Source organism: Erythrolamprus reginae, chromosome 6, assembly GCF_031021105.1.
Source record: "Erythrolamprus reginae isolate rEryReg1 chromosome 6, rEryReg1.hap1, whole genome shotgun sequence".
Lineage (NCBI taxonomy): Eukaryota > Metazoa > Chordata > Lepidosauria > Squamata > Dipsadidae > Erythrolamprus > Erythrolamprus reginae.
This window is the reverse complement of record NC_091955.1, coordinates 72,662,685-72,687,137: the sequence shown is the minus strand read 5'-3', so window position 1 is coordinate 72,687,137 and position 24,453 is coordinate 72,662,685. Positions and strand designations below refer to the sequence as shown.

The 24,453-nt window shown below is 38.3% G+C and overlaps 1 protein-coding gene across 2 annotated transcripts in view; it reads left to right on the top strand.

The window, feature by feature from the left end:
- The window catches only part of ABTB3 (ankyrin repeat and BTB domain containing 3), a 264,027-nt gene that overhangs the window by 160,749 nt on the left and 78,825 nt on the right, over window positions 1-24,453 (top strand). The window lies entirely within an intron of this gene.

The window sequence follows — 24,453 nt, the reverse complement described above, 5'->3', positions numbered from 1 at the left end:
AGCATTTGTTGGTTGAGATTTGAAGTTGCCAGTTGTTTTTGACATTCTGCTACACAAATAGAAATTCAGAAGTATCAAGTTATTATTTTTGGCCAATGATCAAAAATAAAGTTTTTATCCTCTTTCAGATTTAAATTGAATTATTGAAAACAAGAATACAGAAAGTCACAGAAGGCTGCTGCACCAAAATCTTTTCTTCCCTTAGTGATCAACTAGTGTCTATTGAAAACTCAAAAACAGAACAGGAGCACATTAACATTATTCAATTCATTTTCAAACAACTGGGGAACACCAATTGTCCTCTATGTTCTGTCTTGCATGGCAGCCTGCCGGTAATTAGCCCCAAATTAAAACTCAAACACACAGATTTTAAACAGAACAAGAGTCTTTTTACGAGACGTTTGTTGAACTGCACAAACGCAAACCAAAACAATGCCTTTTCACCTGCCAAAATCCAGGCTTGAGGCCAACTTGATAAGATAAACTTACACACACTTGCTTCTCAGCCAAAGGTCTACTCACAATATTGTTAACCCTATGAATGTCCATTACTGAATCCAGGTTTGTCAGACAAAAACAGAGGCTCTTCTCCTCCGGAGGCACAAATGTTGGCTTCTTGCAAAGAGCACCCTCCAATTCCTCCCCCTTATATACTCTGGGGAGTGCAGACTATGCACAGCTGAGCTCACTTCCTCTTTCTGAGCTTCCTTAACTGCTCCTGCTGCCACCGCACCCTTCTCACCCATACATTCAGGATTGGTTTCCCTTATCTCCTCTTCCTCCTGCTCAGACCCTGACAAAGTCCCAGTTGGGGGTTCTATAGCCTCTTTAGGTTCCTCCCACCAAGATTCTCCCTTCTTCTCCGGCTTGCTGCCTGACTCCTCTGACAGCCACGCAGGCCGACCATGCCCAGATGGCCCCAGTTCATCAGGCTCAAAGTCTGTTGCCAGAGGGCCTGGCTGTGAGCCAACCACAACACTCTATAGCCATTTTAACTAGTAGCATTTGAAAATTGTATGTTTCAAAGTGATCTCTGCATTCTACTTGCAATGGGCTGTGTATAATAAACCTGAAGAGATAGAACTAAGAGCCATAGCCGAGAAAACAGTCCAATAAAAGAAATCTGAATCCAAAGGAGGAATAGGGTTGATTCTTGACAAATGTATATTTTTCTTTTATGTACACTGAGAGCATATGCACCAAAGACAAATTCCTTGTGTGTCCAATCACATTTGGCCAATAAAGAATTCCCTTCCCTTCCCCTCCCCTCCCCTCCCTTCCCCTCCCCTCCCTTCCTCTCTTCTAAAAAGCATCTCACAAGAGACCCTCCCCAATTCTCTGGAATCTAAAGATGGGGGTGGGGGATGCTTTTGGATTAGTAAGATTCTGTTAGTATAACCTTACAATAAAGATAATATCAGTATATGTTAGTTTTCGGCTTCTGGCCCAGACTACCTTGAAGGGTTGATACCACTATGGGATATTTCTAGATGGATGAAACAAGAGGCATTAAATTTTCTCTCTCTGTGTGTGTTTTTTAATTCAACTGCTCTTCAAGGAGTGAGGCATTACATTTTCTCTCTCTGTATGTTTTGTTTTTAATTCACTGTTTCTGGTGCTTTCCTTCTATAATAAAATGGAATACAGTATACTAGATTTCAGCATGATTGGACTGGATTTTTTAACTGTACAATTGTTTTCCAACTAACGGGGAAAAACCAGATTGATGAGGTAATTCTGGCAATTGACTATAATGCAGTGATACAACTGCACAATCTAGTGGGGTTTCATTTTGGGTGTTTTGTTATTTTTTTGGCTAGAAAAGTTTAGCATATAAGTATAAAAAATATTATATCAGCAGATTATAGTTCAGACTAATTTAATTGAAGTTTGGCATAAAAATCTATAGCACGGCTTTGTAAGTTTTATTCAACCATGCTCATTTCTATTCAAGTTTACATTTTGCAGTTGTTTCACTCAATTACACAGACATTATTAATAATGTCACTATTGCAAATTTCTTTTCAGGTCATGACAAGCTAAATATAAGTTATTTATATTTTTTAAAAGATGTGCATTGAAGACATCTTTTCGTACTTGCATGTATTTTTAAATCACAAAAAACTACTTTGAGCATTGAAGTAGTAGCATTGCAATGGACCTTAAACATTTGATTTCAGAATTGTGCCTAGAATTTATTCCTTGGTGCCGAATGCATCATACATGGCAAAAAGAAAGAAAATATAATTTATCTTAAACCATTTGAGAGTGATTTAGAAATTAATATACTGGAAACATGTAACTGTTTCTTTAAGTGATTTTTTTAAGTCTTAATTTTGAGATTTTATGTAGGTAGTATATAATAGTGACGGTGAATCTTTTTTGGCTCAGGTGCCAAAAGGGTATGCACATGTGTAATAGCTTGCACACGCATGCGCACACTCATAATGCAATGCCCCCCACCTATACATGCGCACAACCCCCGCGCTGCCCTCCTGCACATGTATATAGGCCTCTGGACTTCCAGTAGGCCCATTGAGCTGTTTTTCACTGTCCCCAGAGCTCAGGAAATCCTCCTGAAGCCTGGGTGTTATGTCCCGGGTTTCTGGCGGGAAAATGCAGCTTGTTAAATGGTTAGCCGCGCCTGGCAGCAGCATATATAGATAGCTGCCAGGCGTGGCTTCTGTTGTTCAAGGTTCTGTTGTTGTTGGAGTTTGGTCATTTTCCTAGGAGCAGTAAACATCGTGTTACTGACTGGTTCTTTTTCTCTGAGGACTTTTCACTGGGGATGGCGAAAAATGGCTGAAACAGAAGTAGCGCTTCCCTACTACTTATTTATTTATTTATTATTCATTTATTTATTAAATTTGTATGCCGCCCCTCTCCGTAGACTCAGGGCGGCTCACAACAGTAATAGAAAAACAATGTAGAATACATTATCTAATAATTAAAACTAAAACCCCATCATTTAAAAAACATGCACACAACATACTATACATAAACAATATAGGCCTGGGGAAGTTATCTTAGTTCCCCCATGCCTGAGGGAAGAGGTGTGTTTTAAGGAGTTTACGAAAGGCAAGGAGGGTGGGGGCAGTTCTAATCTCAGGGGGGAGCTGGTTCCAGAGGGTCGGGGCCGCCACAGAGAAGACTCTTCCCCCTGGGAGCAGCCAACTTATTCTCAGATAGTTGCAACCAGGCCTCCCACACCTTGGCCTATTTCTTCTGCAGTTGCCAAGGCTTTCCTGAAGGCCTCTGTAGCCGATAACAGAGCTCCAGATTGATCGCGAGCTCTGTTATCGGATGCAGAGGTCTTCAGGAAAGTCTTGCGGGTTGCAGAAAAAATGGGCTGAGGTGTGAGAAGCCTGGCTGCATCTGTCCAAAGCTGAAGAAGTTCCTGAAGACCTTTGACAGCAAGAAGGAGGCTGGGGGTGATGCACACAAGTGAACTTCTGGTTTGCCCATTGGACCATTTTCGCTGTCCCCAAGTTTCAGGAGAGCGAAAATGGCCAAAAGGAAGGCTAAAATCATGTGGTCAATGCGTGCTGGAGCTGACAGAGGGCAGCACCTCACATGCCCTCAGATATAGCTCTGGGTACCACCTGTAACTGAGGATCTATTCCAGTGTTTTAAGAAAAGATGTTTCCTTCCCTATTGTGGGTAAAATAAAACTGTTGAATTCCTGTTCCACACATTTTCCAATCGTGCTAAGTATCTTTCACCAACCAAAGTACTTTTTAAGTGTACATTTAATGCAGCTGTTTATTCACTATCAAGTCGAAGCAGACTTAAGCTCAGAAGAATTTCAACAGCTATCCTGTGGATGAGTCCCCCCCACTTCCATTAAATCTTTACAGAATAGATGCATTGCTTGGCTTTAAAAAGAGATTAAGATGTAAAATATTCACACAGAATAGAATAAGGGTTTCTGTGGGCTACAGTACTGAGTAAATCAAGACAATATCTTCCTCTGCCTTAAGTAGGACAATTGACTAGCTGCTAAAAACTAAAAAATATTCCAAAACGGCAATCTTTCTCTCCCTTCTAGGTGTTTAAAAACAATTCTTCAAAGATGCTTAAAATTAAATGAAATTATTGTAATGACAAAGCCACCTCATTATATCCCATGGTTTAAGGTCAGTTTGAGGTTCATTAGTATAATAAGCAGCAGCAAGATTCTATGAATGCTACATACTGATGTCCAGAATTATTCATAGAGGTTTGTCTGAAATTTATGAGGCTGCTGACTGTGTGACATTTTATAAACCATCATTAATTTTCAAAATAGGAAAACTTTGCCTTTCATTATCATCTCCCTCCCTCCCTCTCTTTCTCTTCCCCCCCCCCCCATCTCTCTAAATCATTTTTAAACATTTTTTAACATTGTTGCCCACTGCAACAATATTGCCAAAAAGGCTTCCAGAGTTGTAAACCTGATTCTATGTAGCTTCTGCTCTGGCAATCTCACACTACTGACCAGAGCCTACAAAACCTATGCCAGGCCCATCCTCGAATATAGCTCATCTGCCTGGAACCCTCACCACATCTCAGACATCAACACTCTCGAAAACGTCCAAAGATACTTCACCAGAAGAGCCCTCCACTCCTCCACCCGAAACAGAATACCCTACGAAAACAGACTAACTATCCTGGATCTTGAAAGCTTAGAACTGCGGCGCCTAAAACAAGATTTAAGTATTGCCCACAAAATCATTCGCTGTAATGTCCTTCCGGTCAATGACTACTTCAGCTTCAACCGCAACAACACAAGAGCATGCAACAGCTTCAAACTCAATGTTAATCGCTCCAAACTTGACTGTAAAAAATATGACTTTAACAATCGAGTCGTCGAAGCGTGGAACTCATTACCTGACTCAATAGTGTCAACCCCCAACCCCCAACATTTCTCCCTTAGACTCTCCTCAGTTGACCTCTCCAGGTTCCTAAGAGGCCAGTAAGGGGCGTACATAAGTGCACTGATGTGCCTTTCGTCCCCTGTCCAATTGTCTTTCCTTTCCATTTTATCATATATATTCTTCCCTCCCCACCTACTTCTCTTCCTCTTCACTTCCTATCTTTTATATATCACTTAATGTCTATTCCCTTTCATATGTATTGTATATTGGACAAAGAATAAATAAAAAATAAAAAAATAAAAAATAACATTTTTATCAGGTACTGGTATTCTTAGAATGTTATTTCCTACACCTTGCAATACAGAGCTCGTTTCCTGAGAGTTGAAAATAGTAGCAATAGCACTTTGATTTATATACTGCTTCACAGTGCTTTGCATTCCTCTCTAAGGGATTTACAGAGTCAGCGTATCACCAATTTTGCTCATTTGTTCATACTCAAAAATAAAATAAAAACAGACCCTCAGAAATGTCTTCAAAAGAAAACTAAGAGCTGTTGGTTGTAGGAATATCATGGCAGCTTTCTCTGTCCCTGAAGATGCCATGTCCATTGCCTAGAGCTCTTAAAATATCAGAGTGTACAAAATATTGAAACTATTCCAGGTCTCTTGACTGTTTTTTTATTGTTAGTAATCACTCCTTCTGGTATCAAATCCAGGAGGGAATGTTCAAAACATAGGACCAAAAATGGAGCTACTGAAAAAAAAGTGGGGATCTAATATTATTTTCAAGAGATTCTTCCAGTACATTATAGTTGTGCAAATGATTTAACTGTGTGGTGGAAAAAGTGTGGGGTGTGAAAATAAAATCAAGTAGTAAAAGGTTAACCAAAAAGAGAAAACAAAGCAGAAGTGTAATAGAGAAGGACCTGGCTAATCTTTTTCTTTTATGTACACTGAGAGCATATGCACCAAGACAAATTCCTTGTGTGTCCAATCACACTTTGCCAATAAAGAATTCTATTCTATTCTATTCTAATTGACTGAAATCCTGAATAGAGATACATTTGTTAAAAGACGAAGCTATGTTGCAGTATTTTCTTTAATTCGGAATATCTTACATTTCTTTTGTCCTATATATGGAAGCTTTTGAAGTACAATAAATTAGGGAAAGTGCCTCTGGAGAGATAACAACAAGCCTTAAATATGGATTAGATTGCAGCCATACCTTTTGTGTTATGAACAGAAGAAGAGATAGAGATTTGTGGGAATATCCCATCTGTCCGTGTTAACAATGGACTTGTTCTCTCATTTTGTGAATTGTATGGTATATTGTGATATCTACCCCTTATTTTAGGGCTCATCGTATGAATTACTGAATTAATGAAGCTTCATTATTTGGAGTACTATTGTATACAAGTCCAACCTGCAGCCTGTAGGCTGCATGTGGCCCCAGACAACTAGTAATGTGGCCCCACAAGATTTTAATAAGAATACAAAAATTAGGAAGTTTGTTGTTTGCATACATTAACTATATTATATATATATATATATGTGTGTGTGTGTGTCCCAAGAGAACTACTTGCCCCTCCACCCTCCTTGCCTTCCGTAAACTCCTTAAAACTCACCTCTGCCGTCAGGCATGGGGGAATTGAGGCATTCCCCCCTCCCCCGGGCCTATACAATTTATGTGTGGTATGTTTGTGTGTATGTCTGGTTTAATAATGGAGTTTTTAATTTTTTACATTTATTAGATTTGTTGTGAATTGTTTTATTGTGTATTGTGAGCCGCCCCGAGTCTACGGAGAGGGGCGGCATACAAATCTAATAAATAAATAAAAGAAATAGCTGTAAGTATTGAGAGACAGAGTTTCTCAAAGTAAAGATATTAGTTGTTATAATAATAATAATAATAATAATAATAATAATAATAATAATAATAATAATAATAAATTAGATTTGTATGCTGCCCCTCTCCGAAGACTCGGGGCGGCTAAACCACCAATTATTGCCCAATTTCAGGTTCAAAAAGCACAGAATGAAAAGGCCATAAAACAATGGGAAGAATGGTAGGAAAAAAGCATAAAGGGCAGTGAAGTGTTCCAATAAATTCTTTGTAGTATACAATAAAGAATCTTATCTTGTCTGAAGACCTTTAGCCAAGTGTGAGCTTAGATAATAGCCATGCTGTGCTGAATTGAATGGAACATCTGGGAAATATGTTGAGATTTTGCCAGTTCAGAGCCAGACAAGAATATATGAAAGCTACATGAAGAATTAGCTTTACATGTACTGTACATTGAAAAGTTGTATTTTACCAACCTTTCCGATTCCTTTGTCTATAGCAGCGATGGCGAACATATGGCATGGATGCCACAGGTGGCACATGGAGCCGTATCTACTGGCACACAAGCTGTTGTCCTAGCTCAGCTCCAACATGCATGTATGTGTCAGCCAGCTGATTTTTAGCTCACACAGAGGGTCTGGGAGGGTGTTTTTGGCTTCCAGGGAGGTTCTGGAGGGATAGGGGAGGGCGTTTTTACCCTCCCCCGGCTCCAGGGAAGCCTTTGGAAACCAGGGGAGGGTGAAACACGAGGCTACTGGGGCCACCAGAAGTTGGGAAACAGGCCATTTCCAGTCTCTAGAGGGCCTCCAGCAGGTGGGGGGAGCTGTTTTTGCCCTGCCCGGGCATTGAATTATGGGTATGGGCACTCGCGTATGCGTAATAGCACACACCCATGCTCTTTCGGCACCCAAGGAAAAAAAGGTTCATCATCACTGGTCTATAGAGATAAAACTCTCTTTGTGTTCTGTCGGGCTCTCTGGTAGACTCCTCCCAAAAATTCACGGGTACAAATTTCAGACACACACACGTTTGAAAAGTCAAAACAATGTTCTGTATAATGAAAATTCACTTAACCTAAGCCCTCTTTTTGTATAGCAAAGAGCACTCATCTCCAACCAAACTGGTAATTTGTACAAGTCCCTTATCAGTTCTGTGATACTTAGCTTGCAGCTGTGAGGCAATTCACAGTCCTTCTTCTTTCACAAAGGGAAACACACTTTGCTCTGGTTTAGTTTCAAAGCGGGAAAAATCAGCACACAAAAAGTCAAAGTCAGTAAAGCAGTCACGAAACACAACGATCAGATAATCCTCCACAATGGCCAAACCCACAGGCTGCTATTTATAACAGCCTCACTAATTACCACAGCCCCACCCAACCACAGGTGGCCTCATTTTCTTTGATAATAATCTCTCAGTTGTTGTTGCCTATGCATGGCTCTCCGCATGCGTGGCTGTATCATTAACTCTTGCTCTGAATCCAAGGAGGAGCTAGATAATTGATCTCCTTCTGAGCTGTCTGCCCCACTCTCCTCCTCCCTGTCACTCATGTCTTCTTGGTCAGAGGAGCCTTCATCATCAGATTCCACCGGGGGCAAAACAGGCCTGCAGCATGTGGATGTCTCCCCCACATCCACAGTCCTTGGGGCAGGAGCTGGGCCAGAGCTAACCACAACACTTTGTATAGAGAGATATATAAAACTTTACAATCTAAAACTTATTATATGTATATAACAGCATTGAGAATTATTGAGTGCCATAGAATTTTGACATGAATAAAATTGTCCTGTATGCAAACTTTTCAGCCATGAAAGCATGTGGATGGGCAATTTGTAGCCATAGGCTACAAATATTGCCAAACTTTGGCAGAACGATTATGGGTTGGTAGCTAATTAAGCTGGAAGATTGGACAAAAACAACGATATAGTTATGTAAGTACTATATAGAAATAAGTATTATTTAAATTGTTTGTATCAACCAGGATGTCAACTAAAGTAATGGATTAATGGATTATGTCAAGTTGTCCAGAAGGATAAAATTCCAAGCAAACTGTCAAGGGGTTGGAGAAAAATCTGTTCCTACAACAGAATTATGAAGAACATGGATAAATGGACAGTGATACAAAAATAATCCAATGTACACAGACACAAACACACACACACATACTGTAAACATGTATGAAAGTTGAGAAGATGAACATTTTAAAATATTATTCAATGTTCTGAATATTGCTGGCCATGGAACAGAACACAGTAGGAATTCCATAACTACTATATTATACTTCGACAAGTTTATTGTGTTTTCCTGGAATCATGAAGAATCTCATAACAATATTCTACATAGAAATGGAAGGACAGCTTTGAATTCCCTGGAATTTTAAGGCTACAAAAAAAATATCAAGGGCCACAGTGATAGTAAGAGGAAACTAAATTCATCTTCCTCCTGTTTACATTTCTTTCCAAACTCTAAAAATTTACTCAGTGTGATACTGTAGAAATGTACTTTATTTTTAGCCAACAGGTTGCCCTTTTGAACCAAAACTCCACAGATGTCTAGGGTCATAGGCATGAGTCATAGAAATACAGCAGGAAAGCATTACAAAAATAATGAAATGGATGCAGTCAAGGGTAACAAATCCCAAGTATTATCTGCCTCAAAACAAACAGGATTCATGAGAAATAATCTAATTTCTTTCTGGCTCACTACTTTCCTCTTTTGCCTAACAATAAAAATATGGAATGGAATGGATGGAGGTAGGCACAGAAGCATAATTTTCTGCCTAGACATACTGTTCATATCGATCAATTTTTCATAAACCATAGAAATAGATCAATTTCATAGAGCGTAGATCAATTTCTATGAGTCATAGAAATACAGCAGGAAAGAGTAGATAGTGCTGTAGGTAAACCATTCAGAAAGTTTGCAGCCTGGTCAACTTGGTGAGAGGTGAAGTTGTATGTAAAGCTAAGGGTTTATGTCTACCTTACAGGTGAAGATTGGCTTGCATCATTTGTTAACACCTGTTTGGATAAGCCAGATTTTTAGATCTTATAGTACCGCATGGCTGATGATAACTGAAGTGATGACTTCCAGACAAATCATCATATTGATCTACTTCCTGCATACGTCTTGTTCTGTTGAGCTGTCTGGTAGAATCCTCCCAAAAATGCACAGATACAATTTCAGACACACACACGTTTGAAGATTCAAAACAGTGTTCTTTATAATGAAAATTCACTTAAACCAAGCCCTCTTTTGGTATAGCAAAGAGCACTGGTCTCCAAACAAACTGGTAATTTGTACAAGTCCCTTATCAGTTCTGTGATACTTAGCTTGCAGCTGTGAGGCAATTCACAGTCCTTCTTTCACAAAGTGAAACACACTTTGCCCTGGTTTAGTTTCAAAGTGGGGAAAAATCAGCACACAAAAGGTCAAAGTCAGTAAAGCAGTCACGAAACACAACGATCAGATAATCCTCCACAATGGCCAAACCCACAGGCTGCTATTTATAGCAGCCTCACTAATTACCATAGCCCCACCCAACCACAGGTGGCCTCATTTTCTTTGATAATAATCTCTCAGTTGTTGTTGCCTATGCATTGCTCTCCGCATGCGTGGCTGTATCATTAACTCTTGTTCTGAATCCAAGGAGGAGCTAGATAATTGATCTCCTTCTGAGCTGTCTTCCACACTCTCCTCCTCACTGTCACTCATGTTTTCTTGGTCAGAGGAGCCTTCATCAGCTGATTCCACCGGGGGCAAAACAGACCTGCAGCATGTGGATGTCTCCCCCACATCCACAGGGGCAGGAGCTGGGCCAGAGCTAACCACAACATGTCTCAAATAGGGATCTTGGCTTAGATAGAAAACAGTATGTACTGCTTACCTTTGAATACAGCATGTTGAAGTTAATAAAAGAATTCCTCTGCCTTTTGAAGCTGCATTGATGTTGGGTAAGATTTTTTTAAAAATATAATAATCTATATCCTCTGGAGGGAGATGACATGGACCCAGAATAGAAGCTTCCACATAATGGTCCTACATGCAAGTTGTATCTCGGTCAGCCATTCCCATTCCAGCGGTGCAGCTAATTCATGTGCCAGGATTGTAAGAGACTGTATTTCACCACGCTGGCAGGGAAATATAGAACCTAAACATTTGGAGACACTCATTTGAGAAATTGATCAATATAGATAGTGGGTCTCTAGCAGGAAATTATGCTTAGGTTCTGTGCCTACCTCTATGCATTCCATCCCATATTTTCATTCTTAGCAAGGGGGAAAAATAAAGTAGTGAGCTAGGAAGAAATCAGATTATTTCTCACGAACCCTGTTTGTTTTGCAGCAGATAATACTTTGGGTTTGTTACCCTTGACTGCATCCATTTCATTCTTTTTGGTAATACTTCAAGAAACATTTAATTCAGATTAGCATTATTTCCTTATACTTTGTATAATGAGTTACAGCCATCTTTTAGTTCTTTTATATTTTGTTTTTAAGTTGCCATTAGGAGGACTCAATGAGATTGCAAAGGGTGTGCCAGAACTGAAATAAACACTGATGACTAGGATACATTTTTTGGCAGCAAATAGAGAGAAGGGCTACTATGCTTCCCCCTACCCACAAGAGCTAGAAGGCACCATAAAGAATAGTGCGGTAATTATACTAGTATGATTAAAACATTTTTAAAAGATAAATACAGGTAGTCCTCGAGTGACAACAGTTCATTTAGTGACCATTCAAAGTAGTCATCACCTCGAGGCTCGACTACTGTAACGCTCTCTACATGGGGCTACTTTTGAAAAGTGTTCAGAAACTTCAGATCGTGCAGAATGCAGCTGCAAGAGCAATCATGGGCTTTCCCAAATATGCCCATGTTACACCAACACTCCGCAGTCTGCATTGGTTGCCGATCAGTTTCAGGTCACAATTCAAAGTGTTGGTTATGACCTATAAAGCCCTTCATGGCACTGGACCAGATTACCTCAGGGACTGCCTTCTGCTGCATGAATCCCAGCGACCAGTTAGGTCCCACAGAATGGGTCTTCTCCGGGTCCCGTCAACCAAACAATGTTGCTTGGCAGGGCCCAGGGGAAGAGCCTTCTCTGTGGTGGCCCTGGCCCTCTGGAACCAACTCCCCCCAGAGATTAGAATTGCCCCCACGCTCCTTGCCTTTCCTAAGCTGCTTAAAACTCACCTCTGCCGCCAGGCATGGGGGAATTGAGATACACTTTCCCCCTAGGTCTTTACAATTTTATGCATGGTATGTCTGTATGTATGATTGGTTTTTATAATAATGGGTTTTTAACTGTTTTTAGTATTGGATTATTGTTATATGCTGTTTTATTACTGTTGTTAGCCGCCCCGAGTCTGCAGAGAGGGGCGGCATACAAATCCAATGAATGAGTGAATGAATGAATGAATGAATTAATTAATTAATAAACAAATAATAAATATAACAGCATTCAAAAAACTAAGTTAAAATTTTTCACACGTATGACATTTGCAGCATCCTAGTGGTCACATGATCATCATTTGCAACCTTCTGACAAGCAAAGTTAATGTGGAAGCCAGATTCACTTAACAAAGCACGTTACTAATTTAACAACTGCAACGATATCTATAATTATATTTTAAATATTTGTTTCAGTTTCATGCCGTATAGGTATTTCATACTGCAGGTCTTACTGCTGACATGCTGAGCATTGATTAGGAATAAAGTCAGATAGGAGGGCATGCTGAAATTCACCAAGCTAAAATTAGATATGCTTCTTCCTTAGAGAGAAAAGAACCAAGTCAAAAGAAAGCATATTTCTTCATTTGTCCACCTGTGATGATATCTGTTAGAAATAAATATAATTTTTTCTTGGCATCTGCCTTTGCAAATCTAGCGATCATTTATTATATCTAAGCCTAGCAGCCAAATATTAAATATTAAATATAAAATTTCTCTTCTGCCTAGTCAAATTTCTTTTTCTACCTTTCATTTTTGTTTGAAGTTTGCATAGATTTGGTTGCCTTTTGGTTTGCATTCCCCCCACCCAATATTTCCCTATCCATAATCAGACACAATACTCTGCTGTCACATAGATTTGCAAAAACAAACATAGAAATATCCTATTTTTCAAAGTCATTCTAGAGATTTGTATACAAGGTAGGAAGGAAACAAATTTTTTAAAAAAACATTGCAAATGGTGCAAGTTTGATTGCTGTCATATTCTGATAATCTTGTTTCTCTCCAGTGCTTATATTTTGAATATCAAGAAATCATTATTTCTGAAAACCTGCTGCTAAAATGTAGAAGAAATGTACAATTAATTAAATGTGGCTGTGTTCCACTATAGCTAAATAATACTTGCAGTGGAGAAGTAGGGTCAGCTGCTCTTCCAACACATAGATGCATAGACACAACACACAAACATATATTATAGAAAACACAATGTCTAACAAAAAATTCTCGATTAGATGTTACAAGAATGAGACTTCAGTTGGTATCAATAGCAAATGTGTCCAGTTATGGTAGTCAAGATATAGAAATGGTGCTGAGAAAAGCAATAAAGATAATAAGGGGTCTGGAGGCTGCATTATTTGACGAACAATTAGAGGAACTAGGTATGTCTATTCTAATGAAAGGCAAAGATTCGGAGTAACATGATAGCTGTCTTTTAGTAGTTATGGGGATCTCATAGAGAAGAATGAGTTGACTTATTCTGCAAAGCATCTGAGAGTAGGACAAGGAGCAAATGGATCAGAGTGAGATCCCATCTGTAACTAAGGAGAAATTTCCTGACAGCAAGAACAATTAATCAGTGGAACAGCTTGCCTCCTAGAGTTGTGGATACTCCATCACTGGAGATTTCAAGAAAAGATTGGACAACCATTTATCTAGGATGGTATAAGGTCCCTGTCTTAGGCAGGGAGTTGGGTTTCTGTTTTGCAAATTCATGAAAAGAAAAAAGGGGGAGAGGTGAAATTCCAAATGATACGATTTACTCCCCCCATTGTATTCTTAATTGTGTTGAAAACATGTCATGCTTAATGTGTGTGTTTAGCATTAAAAGACATACATGGCTAGAGCAAGGATATTAAGATAACAAGATAACAAGCTAACAGCAAACAGCCCAAATAAATAACCACCAAGACCAGAAGAGCAGACTCCTCTAAGAAAAACATGTGGTCACTGCTCTAGGTTAACATCAAAGGTAGAGGTTTTCTGTTGAAGAATTAGTGAAGTATCTTTGATGGATTAGGAAGGCAGTTGAAGTTCAGGATCTTTTCATTACATGTCTTTGTAATTTGGTGATGACATATGACGTCATTGGGTGGGAAAAACCATAGTATAGGAAAAAAACCACGAAGTATTTTTTTAATTAATATTTTTTGAAAAACCGTGGTATAGGCTATTCGCGAAATTCGAACCCGCGAAAATCGAGGGAACACTGTAATCCCAAAATGAAGCTGGCCTTAGAGAAAACTAGAAATTACTCTTCCTCTTTGGAATTCAAAATGATCATTACTTTAAGGGAACTAGTATCAAATAAATAATACGAGCTCCCTTAATTTGATGTCATAGAAGTCAAATAAATAAATTTGTTTAATTTTAATACTGACTTCTTCCTATATTGTTTTATATTGTTGTAAGCTGCCCTGAGTCTTATGGGATTTAGTGGCATAGAAGTCAAATAGATAGACAGACAGACAGACAGACAGTATGACCTAAACATTTATGCTGTTTTGTTACTCGGATTACGGTGACTTTCTCTGTCAGCCCTTCATACAAAATGAGTCTGGATAGGCAAATGAGGTCCAAATTTGACATAGAAACCTCTGTCCTGAATATGCATTCCAACATTTGTTCCATTGATATATTGCATTACAGTGGGCTTCCTCACCCATTCAGTCATTCATGAAAAACTGGTGTGTGTGTGTCTTTGTGTGTGTGTGTGTGTGTGTGTGTGTGTATGAGTTAGCATTTCAGCTGAGAGTTTTCCCCTTTCTAAGGCAATGCTCCATGGCATTAGGCCCAACCCAAATACAAAATGTAGTTCCAAGAATTTTACTGCTGTTTATTTCAGTGACATAAGAATGAGTTTATATTGCTTTCATGCTAACAAGGAGCAATCTGCCTCTTTCCTCTAATTGCTTATTAGTTGGAATAAACAAAGTTTGAAAAAAAAAGAAGTGCCTGATTTGCTGGATTATTAATCATACAACTGTTTACTGTTATGGACTCCCTTATCCTATGCAGAATTTCAAAGAGCTGTCAATCATGCATTTCTCTGAAGCTCTAGGGTTTATTTAGATTTAATGTAAAGGAGTGTCTGAGTAGAATATATCCATATGTAGGAATGTTTTTTTGCCGTGAATTAATGCACCCTTTTTGTGAGGATGCTAAAACGCACACCTCATAATGCTTGATTAAATAATATATTAATAATTCCTTCTTTATTTGCTCCAATGAATAAGTGTTGTGTTTTGATTTTTGTAAAAGAAGAAATGTAGATTAAATGAGTTTTTGCTCTTGTCTTGTTCTGGGCACCTATCTTTGCAAAAATTATTGGCCAATGTGTTGGAACACCCGAATATCGAGCCAATTAAAGTCTTCTTCAACTGATGGCATACAAATATCTGAATAAATCCTATAGCACATGAGCACTGTGACCATAGAGTGGGAGAACGTCACCACCCCATGATACTTCAAGGGTCTCACCTTGGAATTTATTATGACTATCAGTACTTCCTCATGCAACAGCTCTCAACTTTCCATAGCAAGAAACATTCCCAAAAAATATAACATAATGTGGCAGGCCAAAATTTATTTATTTATTTTTATTTATTTGTTTTTGTCAAGTTCGTATTGGTAATATACAAAGATATAACAATGTTTATATACATGATACTAGTAAGAGAGAAACATTAGGACAGGGGATGGAAGGCATGCTGGAGCACTTATGCACCCCCTTATTGACCTCTTAGGAATCAGGAGAGGTCAACAGTGGATAGTCTAATGGTAAGGTTTTGGAGGTTAGGTGGTGATACTACACAGTCTGCTAGTGAGTTCCATGCATCAGCTACTCGGTTACTAAAGTCGTTTTTCATGCAGTCGAGTTTGGTGCGGTTTACTTTAAATTTGTATCTGTTGTGTGCTCATGTGTTGTTGTGATTGAAGCTGAAGTAGTCGTTGACAGGAAGGACATTTTAGCAGATGATTTTATGGGCTATGCTTAGGTCGTACTTAAGGCGATGTAGTTCTAAGCTTTCTAAACCTAGGATTGTAAGTCTAGTTGTGTAGGGTATTCTATTGCGAGTGAACGAATGGAGGACTCTTTTAGTAAAGTATCTCTGGACATTTTCTAGAGTGTTTATGTCTGAAATGTGGTGTGGGTTCCAAGCAAATCTGGCTTCGGCTTGACAGTGATTAATTGTTAAGAAGATAAAATTAGTTTGTATCAAAGAGTAAGAATGATATGTAGAAGTGAAGTAAAATAGTTTAAAGTTAGAAAGGTATGTATGTATGTATAAATATTAGAAATTTACAGGGTGTCTGTGCTTTTATAATATTTCTCCAACATTTTTGTCAAGCAAAATTGCTTACACCTACTTTTATTCTGGTACAACAATCTTCTCTAGGATTGTCGGGTCAAAAAAAGACAAGAGGTAACACATTGATGCAGCATAGTTGAAGCCCTGTCATTTTGTATCTGTGCCATGTTAACCTATCAACAAATGGGGGTGACTTTAGTTGCAATGTCACAATTGATATCTTATCTCTTTCAACATCCCTTCTCCCTGGGTTGTTACTTCTGCAATGGATTTCACTTTTATGCAGAATACTGGATTACATCTTCGTTGTTGATCAATTGTACAGTTTTTACTGGGGAAAAAAACCCTTGTTAAATTTTATTGAAAAAATACCCTCCGCTGCCGCCTTCAAATTTCTCTTTTATATTTTGAGGAGAACACATTTGTTTTAGATCAGCTATTTATATTTTTTTATAGAGCTATTCTTTAGGTTTTTATGAGAATTATTTCTCCTGAAAATTTTCTCCTGAAGAAACTTTATGTTTTTAAGAGTTCATTTACTATGTTACAAGTTTGGTGGCATTGAGTTTTTGCTTTAATCTACTACCCTCTGGTGTGAGGAACTTTTATCACCTCCTACCTACTTGAAGAGGCACAATGTCTTAAAAGAAACACACATAGCAACAATATAGCACTAGAAGAAAAGGAAATAGAGAATTCAAAATGAGTAAGGGACTCATTTTTATTAATACGTGCATAGAGCATCATTTCTGAATACGAACATTGGGAGCAATTTGAGACCATTTCAACTAATTTTTACAGCATCTGCTTATTGTAAACCAAAACAACATGCCTAGATACACTTTAACATGTTATTTACAAGCCTATCTTACTACCAGGCATGGGTGAAATGCTCCCAGTTTGCTCATAGCTGTTGGTTGTCGGAAAACCAGTTGCGAAGAGTGCATGAGGCTCCGCCCATTCACTCGGACACCGCCAATTGCGTTCTTTTAACCTCTGTGCATGCACAGAATGTTTTGCGCATGCGCAGAGGGTAAAAGAATCCAAATGGTGGTGTCCGGGTGGGCAGGCAGAGCCTCGCGCTCCGTTCACGACTCGCTCTCTGACCACCGAGAGCCATGAATGAACCGGGATCATTTTACCCCTGCTACCAGGCATTATTAAATTGTAAGCAAAATTAATCAGTGATCCATTGAAGTCGTTCATTGAAAAACATTTCTGCAGGCAGAATTCACTCGGATTAAATGATTAGTTTATTTATAGGCTGTATATTCCATCTTTCTGGCAACAAATGGCACTCAGTCCAAGTAATAACAATAAAAAGCAGTGTAATAAGAAATATAAGTAAAAGTACATAAGTATTTAAATGTTATTTCTGGATTTTCAGGCATGAACAGATCTATGTTCTTAACCATTAAAAACATACATAAAAAGCAGAGCAGAAGTTCTACAGCCAAAACACATACCAACAGTCTGCCTAAAAATGTTTTGCGTGCTGTTAATAGAATAATGGAAAAAGGAACCAGCCCACGTCTTTTGCTAAAGAGTTGTTAATCCTGAGAAGTCTGAAATTTTATGTATTGTAAAATAAGACCAAAGTGACCTCCTTGAGTCATAGAAACATAGAAACATAGAAACATAGAAGTCTGACGGCAGAAAAAGACCTCATGGTCCATCTAGTCTGCCCTTATACTATTTTCTGTATTTTATCTTAGGATGGATATATGTTTATCCCAGGCATGTTTAAATTCAGTTACTGTGGATTTATCTACCACATCTGCTGGAAGTTTGTTCCAAGGATCTACTACTCTTTCAGTAAAATAATATTTTCTCATGTTGCTTTTGATCTTTCCCCCAACTAACTTCAGATTGTGTCCCCTTGTTCTTGTGTTCACTTTCCTATTAAAAACAAGCTTGATTTCACGGAAATTATTTCCCAAATGTAGAGGTCAGTAGTTCACTAGTATTATCCAGTTAATGTTTCTAAATCTCACTCATAGATTAGTCATTTCCTTATTGGAAAGACCTGTCTTTACTATTTGGTTTGCTACCAACATCGTGCTTCATTGTCGTAGCTGGCAGGTAGTAGACAGGAAACAGTCTACCACAGCTTCTGGGTTAGCAAGGTACAAAGTTTTATCACAAAGCAGAGAACAAATACTTCAAACTGTGTCATGTCAAATATGAAAACAAAAGACTCCTGAGCAAGTTAAGACCCATTTTAACCCAACATTTATATTTCTAACAATAACAGCAGTCAACCAATTTACTGGCGATTATTGGTATTTATTTTATTTTTTATGCACTGTGAAGGAATATTTCACTAAATCACTTTCCATTCAGCATCAGAGGCATTTCTCTCTATTTATTTGCTTTGTTGCCTTGCATAATTTTATACAACTTTTTGTCACCTTTTCCTTGAGCTAATGGATTCTAATATTTTTGGTGTTTGCCCTGATCATCTTGCTTAGTCTCTTCCAAATTTTATTCAGTCTGCTGTATCTTTTTCCCCAAATGTGGTGATCAGAAATGTACGTAGTATTCCTGGTGCAGATGTAGCTTATATTTCTATAGAGAGGCTTTCCAGTGTTGGCAGTTTTCAATCTCTTTCTCAATAATCCCTAGCATAGCAACTTGACTTTTTCATAATCACCATGTAGAGAGTTGACATGTTCATTGACCTATTCACTATGACCCCAAGGATAGTTAGGAAAAATAACATATCTGTGTGTATTCAAAGTCTATGCAACTGTCAATCTTTCAAGGCCAGGCCAGGCCAGGTAACAGAAACCTCAGAAAGAAATTTATTTGATTGATATAGGCTGTAATAACAGAACCTTGAAAGTTCAAGTTCTCTATCTCTCACCTTTTATATTAAAGAGAATCAAGGCAAAACAATTTTGAGTTTCTTTTTCACTCTCTGCAGTTAAGGATCCTCCTGGCCTCATAACTCTTACTCAAAAAAGCAGGTGGAAGCTGCGACCAAGTCTTTGAACAACATCTTGTATATCAATTTTAAAATACTGCCAGATCACTCATAGCCTTTTCACTTCCACTACTGTGATTTGCTGTACAAGGGGCTGTGTGATTGTATGCTTGACATGAGATTTTTGCCATTCGACTGGTCATTGAGATATGTATGAATGTAAAAAAATAGTTTTAGAAACATATTTATAACAAGAATAGGTTTGAAAATGGAATATTTTGCATGCCTATGGACAATACGGTTTTTGAATTGATAAGAGTAGTATATAATGCAAATAAACCACACATGAGCGTATTTGGAGTACTTCGATAATGGTTTAATATTGATTAGATAGTAGGGCAATGATTTGTGATTACCGGGGGGATAATTTTGTTTATTATATTTATGGAATATTTATGGTGGCATTAAAACATGTTGGTTGGAGAATTCAATGTCTATGTACAGTAATGCCTCGTCTTACGAACCTAATTGGTTCCGGAAGTAGGTTCTTTTGGTGAAAAGTTCGTAAGACGAAACATTGTTTCCCATAGGAAACAATGTAAACGCGATTAATCCATGCAAAAAGCAAAAAAATCGCAAAATGGCGCTCTGCTGGGCACCGCCGCCCGGCTGTCACCTTCTGAAACAGCTGGGGGGCTTCTCAGCATTCTCCCGAATGCCGAACCTGGAAGTTTTCGGCCGATCTGGAGGCTAGAAAGGAGGTGGGGAATCCCAATAGGGAATTCCATGGGCGGAGCTTTGACGTCACGAAGACATCTGACCGGCTGTTTCAGAAGGTGACAGCCAGGTGGCGGGGCTTCTCGGCGCCCTCCGGAACTCAAACCCGAAAAGTTCGGGTTCAGGTTTGGGAGAACGCCGAGAAGCCCCCTGGCTGTTTTAAGGTGACAGCCGGGCGGCGGCACCCAGCGGAGCGCCATTTTGCGATCTGTGGTGGGTTCGTAAGCCGAAAAAAGTTCATAAGAAGAGGCAAAAAATTTCCGAACCCCAGGTTCATATCACGAGGGGTTCGTATCACGAGGTACCACTGTATTTGTGCAGAACTGAATGATTTACAATAAGTAGGATACAACTGTAAGTGTTGATCTCAAAGTTAATGTAGTAAAGATTAATAGTTGTGTTTGTTAGAGAAATTAGTGAATAATTAAAAGTTAATGGGAATTGTAAGAAATGAGAGAAAAAATATAAAAACATCAAAATTGGAGAATTTTTAAAGTATGCAAATTCTGAGAAAAAGGCAATGGGCAGAATATGGTGAACTAATGTTTGTCAAAAAGAAATTGAAATATCTGTGTATATGAACATACTTCTGCCTAATTTGTTACATAGATATGAGAGTTGGATATATCAGAAGAAGCCTGAAGGTGAATATAGTGGGAATATGGTTCTGAAAAATGTCTGTGATAAAACAAAGTAAGGCCAAGAATTAATGGATGATGAATAAGTCATGAGCCCAAGTATGATGCTCAAGCATATAATGTGATCCTGAATGACACTGAACAGCAAATGCAGTGCTAAGTAATAAAGTTATCATTCAATTATATAATTTTCCAATGACAAATGACACCTGGTTCCATTATTAAAGTTTATAGAGATGTGTCAGAATCTTTGATTTAGAAAGACAGGTATAACAAACCAATAACAGCGAGGGAAGCAAAGTAAATCTCATTCTGCAGCTATATCAATTGCTGGTTTTCTCCCAGGTTTAATTCAAGGTGTGCTAAGTATAAGATAAAAAAAGCATTTGTGGCATGGGGTCAGGTTATTTGAGGGACCACTTTTATTTATTTATTTGTTTGTTTATTGGATTTGTTTGCTGCCCTTCTCCAAGGAGCCGGGACAGCTTACAACATATCAAAAAACAGTATATAATATAAATATCTAAGATCCAATTAATATAACTAACTACGGTATTCTAAAAAATCCTTAAAATCATTCACATTCGAACAACAAGCATACATTACACTTGTCGGACAGATGCTAGGGTCTAGCGACCCCAAGCTTGGCGGCATAAATGGGTTTTCAGGTTCTTACAGAAGGCAAGGAGGGTGCGGGCATTACGAATCTCTGGGAGGAGCTGATTCCAGAGGGTCGGAGCCCCCACAGAGAAGGCTCTTGCCCTAGGCCCCGCCAAGCGACATTGTCTAGTTGACAGGACCTGGAGAAGGCCAACTCTGTGGGACCTAACTGTTCACTGGGATTCATACGGCAGAAGGTGTTATCTATACCCATCCCATTAGGTCTGGCAGACAGAGCTTGCTTCAGGTTCCATCTGTTAAGAAATGCTACCTATCGGGCCAGGAAGAGAGCCTTTTGTATTGTGGCACATATGCCCCCACACACTTTGATTTCCCCAGAGATCAAATTGGCACTGACCCCTACTAGCCTTTTGTAAGGCCTTAAAGATTGGCTTTGTCTCCGGGCTTACGGATCAGGAACTAGGCTGAATCTGTACACATTGATTATATTGATTTGGACTGATGAGTCTGTTTTGACCCAGACTACTATTCCTTCTATTTTTGTTCATTTCTTTTTACATTGTAGACCATTCAGAGTTATTCATTTCAGATGGCTGGCCACATAAATGGAATAAACAAATAAATCAAGTTTTGAAGCCTTGAATGTCTGCATGTTTATCAGACATGTGGCTGAAGCAGAAAAAAAAAATACAGTTTATTAAGATTATGCTGCAATAAAACCTTGGAATAGAGAACAGACATAGTCAGTAATGACATCCCTCAGAGTTGCTAAATTTTCAATTTGAACAGATCACATTGAGTCAGTACTTTATGGAAAGAGCTCATGTGGATACTCGTGCAATCTCAGTGTGAATGAATAGGTTGACAGTATCTCACATATATTCTTGTTGTCATCTGTTAAGAAAAATGGAACTGAATGTGTCTCCCCATTGCTTACACAACCATCCTGACCTCATTTCAGTTTAAGCAACTCTTTCTTTTTCCCAACTGGACTGAAATTTAGTGAGTCACCTAAGTTGGGACAGTCTACTAAACCGTTGTCATGTGTGGCATTTGCCAATCATTAGTTTTCCCCCCTGATTGTGCTTTTTACTGTGCACATGTATTTTGGGTTTTTCTATTTATTTGACAGATTAGGAAATCAGTTTCTTTGTGTAAAAGCTACTGTATCTCCTGACCAATGTTTTACATATGCCTAATTATAAAGAGGAAAAACTAACCATTTGGAACAGCCTCCGGAATCATAAACCACTACCCTACATGCCATATAATTCATAACATGCAAGTTATAATTTTTGCACTCATAACAGCCGGTGCAGATGATGATCTCATAACATGCACGGCTCATGAATTTGGTCAGTGGCAGCCAGTTAGAGCAAGATAACAGAGCGCTGTCATACACAATCAGTATTTTGCATTTTTTTTCATGAGATTGTGTAAAGTAATTACCGTAATGATCAAGGGACTAAAACATTTGCCATTTCTCCCATAGAAATGAGACTGGAAGTAAGTGTTTTAGGAACTCACTATGGATTGGATGAGCTGTTTCAAATATATAATTTTATGTTGCACGGTGGGTTAAGACCCCAGGGTTCTATATTTATATTCTTTTAAAATGTAATAATTAAGCAGTTCTGTGATTAAATCTATTTAGTTGTAACTTCTCTGCAGCATTTCTTGTAATCATAATTAAAAACCCAGTTTTTAGTAGTAATAAAATATGCACATCATCACTCTTTCTGTGAATCTCTTGCTTGTTGGCTGAACATTAAAAAAACAATTATCAGAAAAACTAGGTGGCCCATTGTAGCAAAAATAGTGAAAAGTTTCATTTCCCCTTAAAAGCTTTTCTATTAATTCTCCAGGGGCATCCGTAAAAGCTTATACTATACTATAACGTAAATATTATGTTCATTTTTGAACATTTCTCAGACTGTTTTTTTTAATATGCTTCTCTATACAAAGTTTCCTGGTATCCTTCAGAATATATAGATAGACAGAAATTCATTCGCAATATAAAAATTTGTTGAAGGCAGGTTCAATTGCTTTAAAAAATAGTTTTATTCACTTATTTACATTAAATATATATATATATATACATATTTAAACAGAACAAAACAATACCATACCATACAACTACACTACATAATCTCTAGGGTTATGATACAGTTAATTTTACCAACAATAAATCCATGCTTGTGTAATCTTTTCCATTACCGTATTTATATAATCATTTTCATTAACATATTTATTTATTATTCATTGATATAATTGTTCCATTTTAATGTAGTTGAGAATATGTTCCATCCTCATTTTGTCTAATTCAGCACATTCAAGAATTTTCTTAATTATTGTATTTTCAGTTGGTATATCGCTTTTCTTTCAGCAAGGCTGATTCTAGCTAAGGCAGGTTTGATTACTACTTACTGTTTTTATTTTTTTTTATTTATTTATTTTGTCCAATACATAATACACATTGAAGAGAATAGATATGTGTTCTGTCGGGCTCTCTGGTAGAATCCTCCCAAAAATGCACAGGTATAAATTTCAGACACACACACGTTTGAAAATTCAAAACAATCTTCTTTATAATGAAAATTCACTTAAACCAAGTCCTCTGTTGGTATAGCAAAGAGCACTCGTCTCCAAACAAACTAGTAATTTGTACAAGTCCCTTATCAGTTCTGTGATACTTAGCTTGTAGCTGTGAGGCAATTCACAGTCCTTCTTTTTTCACAAAGTGAAACACACTTTGCTCAGGTTTAGTTTCAAAGCGGGGAAAAATCAGCACACAAAAAGTCAAAGTCAGTAAAGCAGTCACGAAACACAACGATCAGATAATCCTCTACAATGGCCAAACCCACAGGCTGCTATTTATAGCAGCCTCACTAATTACCACAGCCCCATCCAACCACAGGTGGCCTCATTTTCTTTGATAATAATCTCTCAGTTGTTGTTGCTTATGCATCGCTCTCCGCATGCGTGGCTGTACCATTAACTCTTGTTCTGAATTCAAGGAGGAGCTAGATAATTGATCGACCTCCTTCTGAGCTGTCTGCCACACTCTCCTCCTCCCTGTCACTCATGTCTTCTTGGTCAGAGGAGCCTTCATCATCAGATTCCACCGGGGGCAAAACAGGCCTGCAACATGTGGATGTCTCCCCCACATCCACAGTCCTTGGGGCAGGAGCAGGGCCAGAGCTAACCACAACAATATGTAGTAATATAAATGAAGAAAAGGAGAGAAGAAAAGA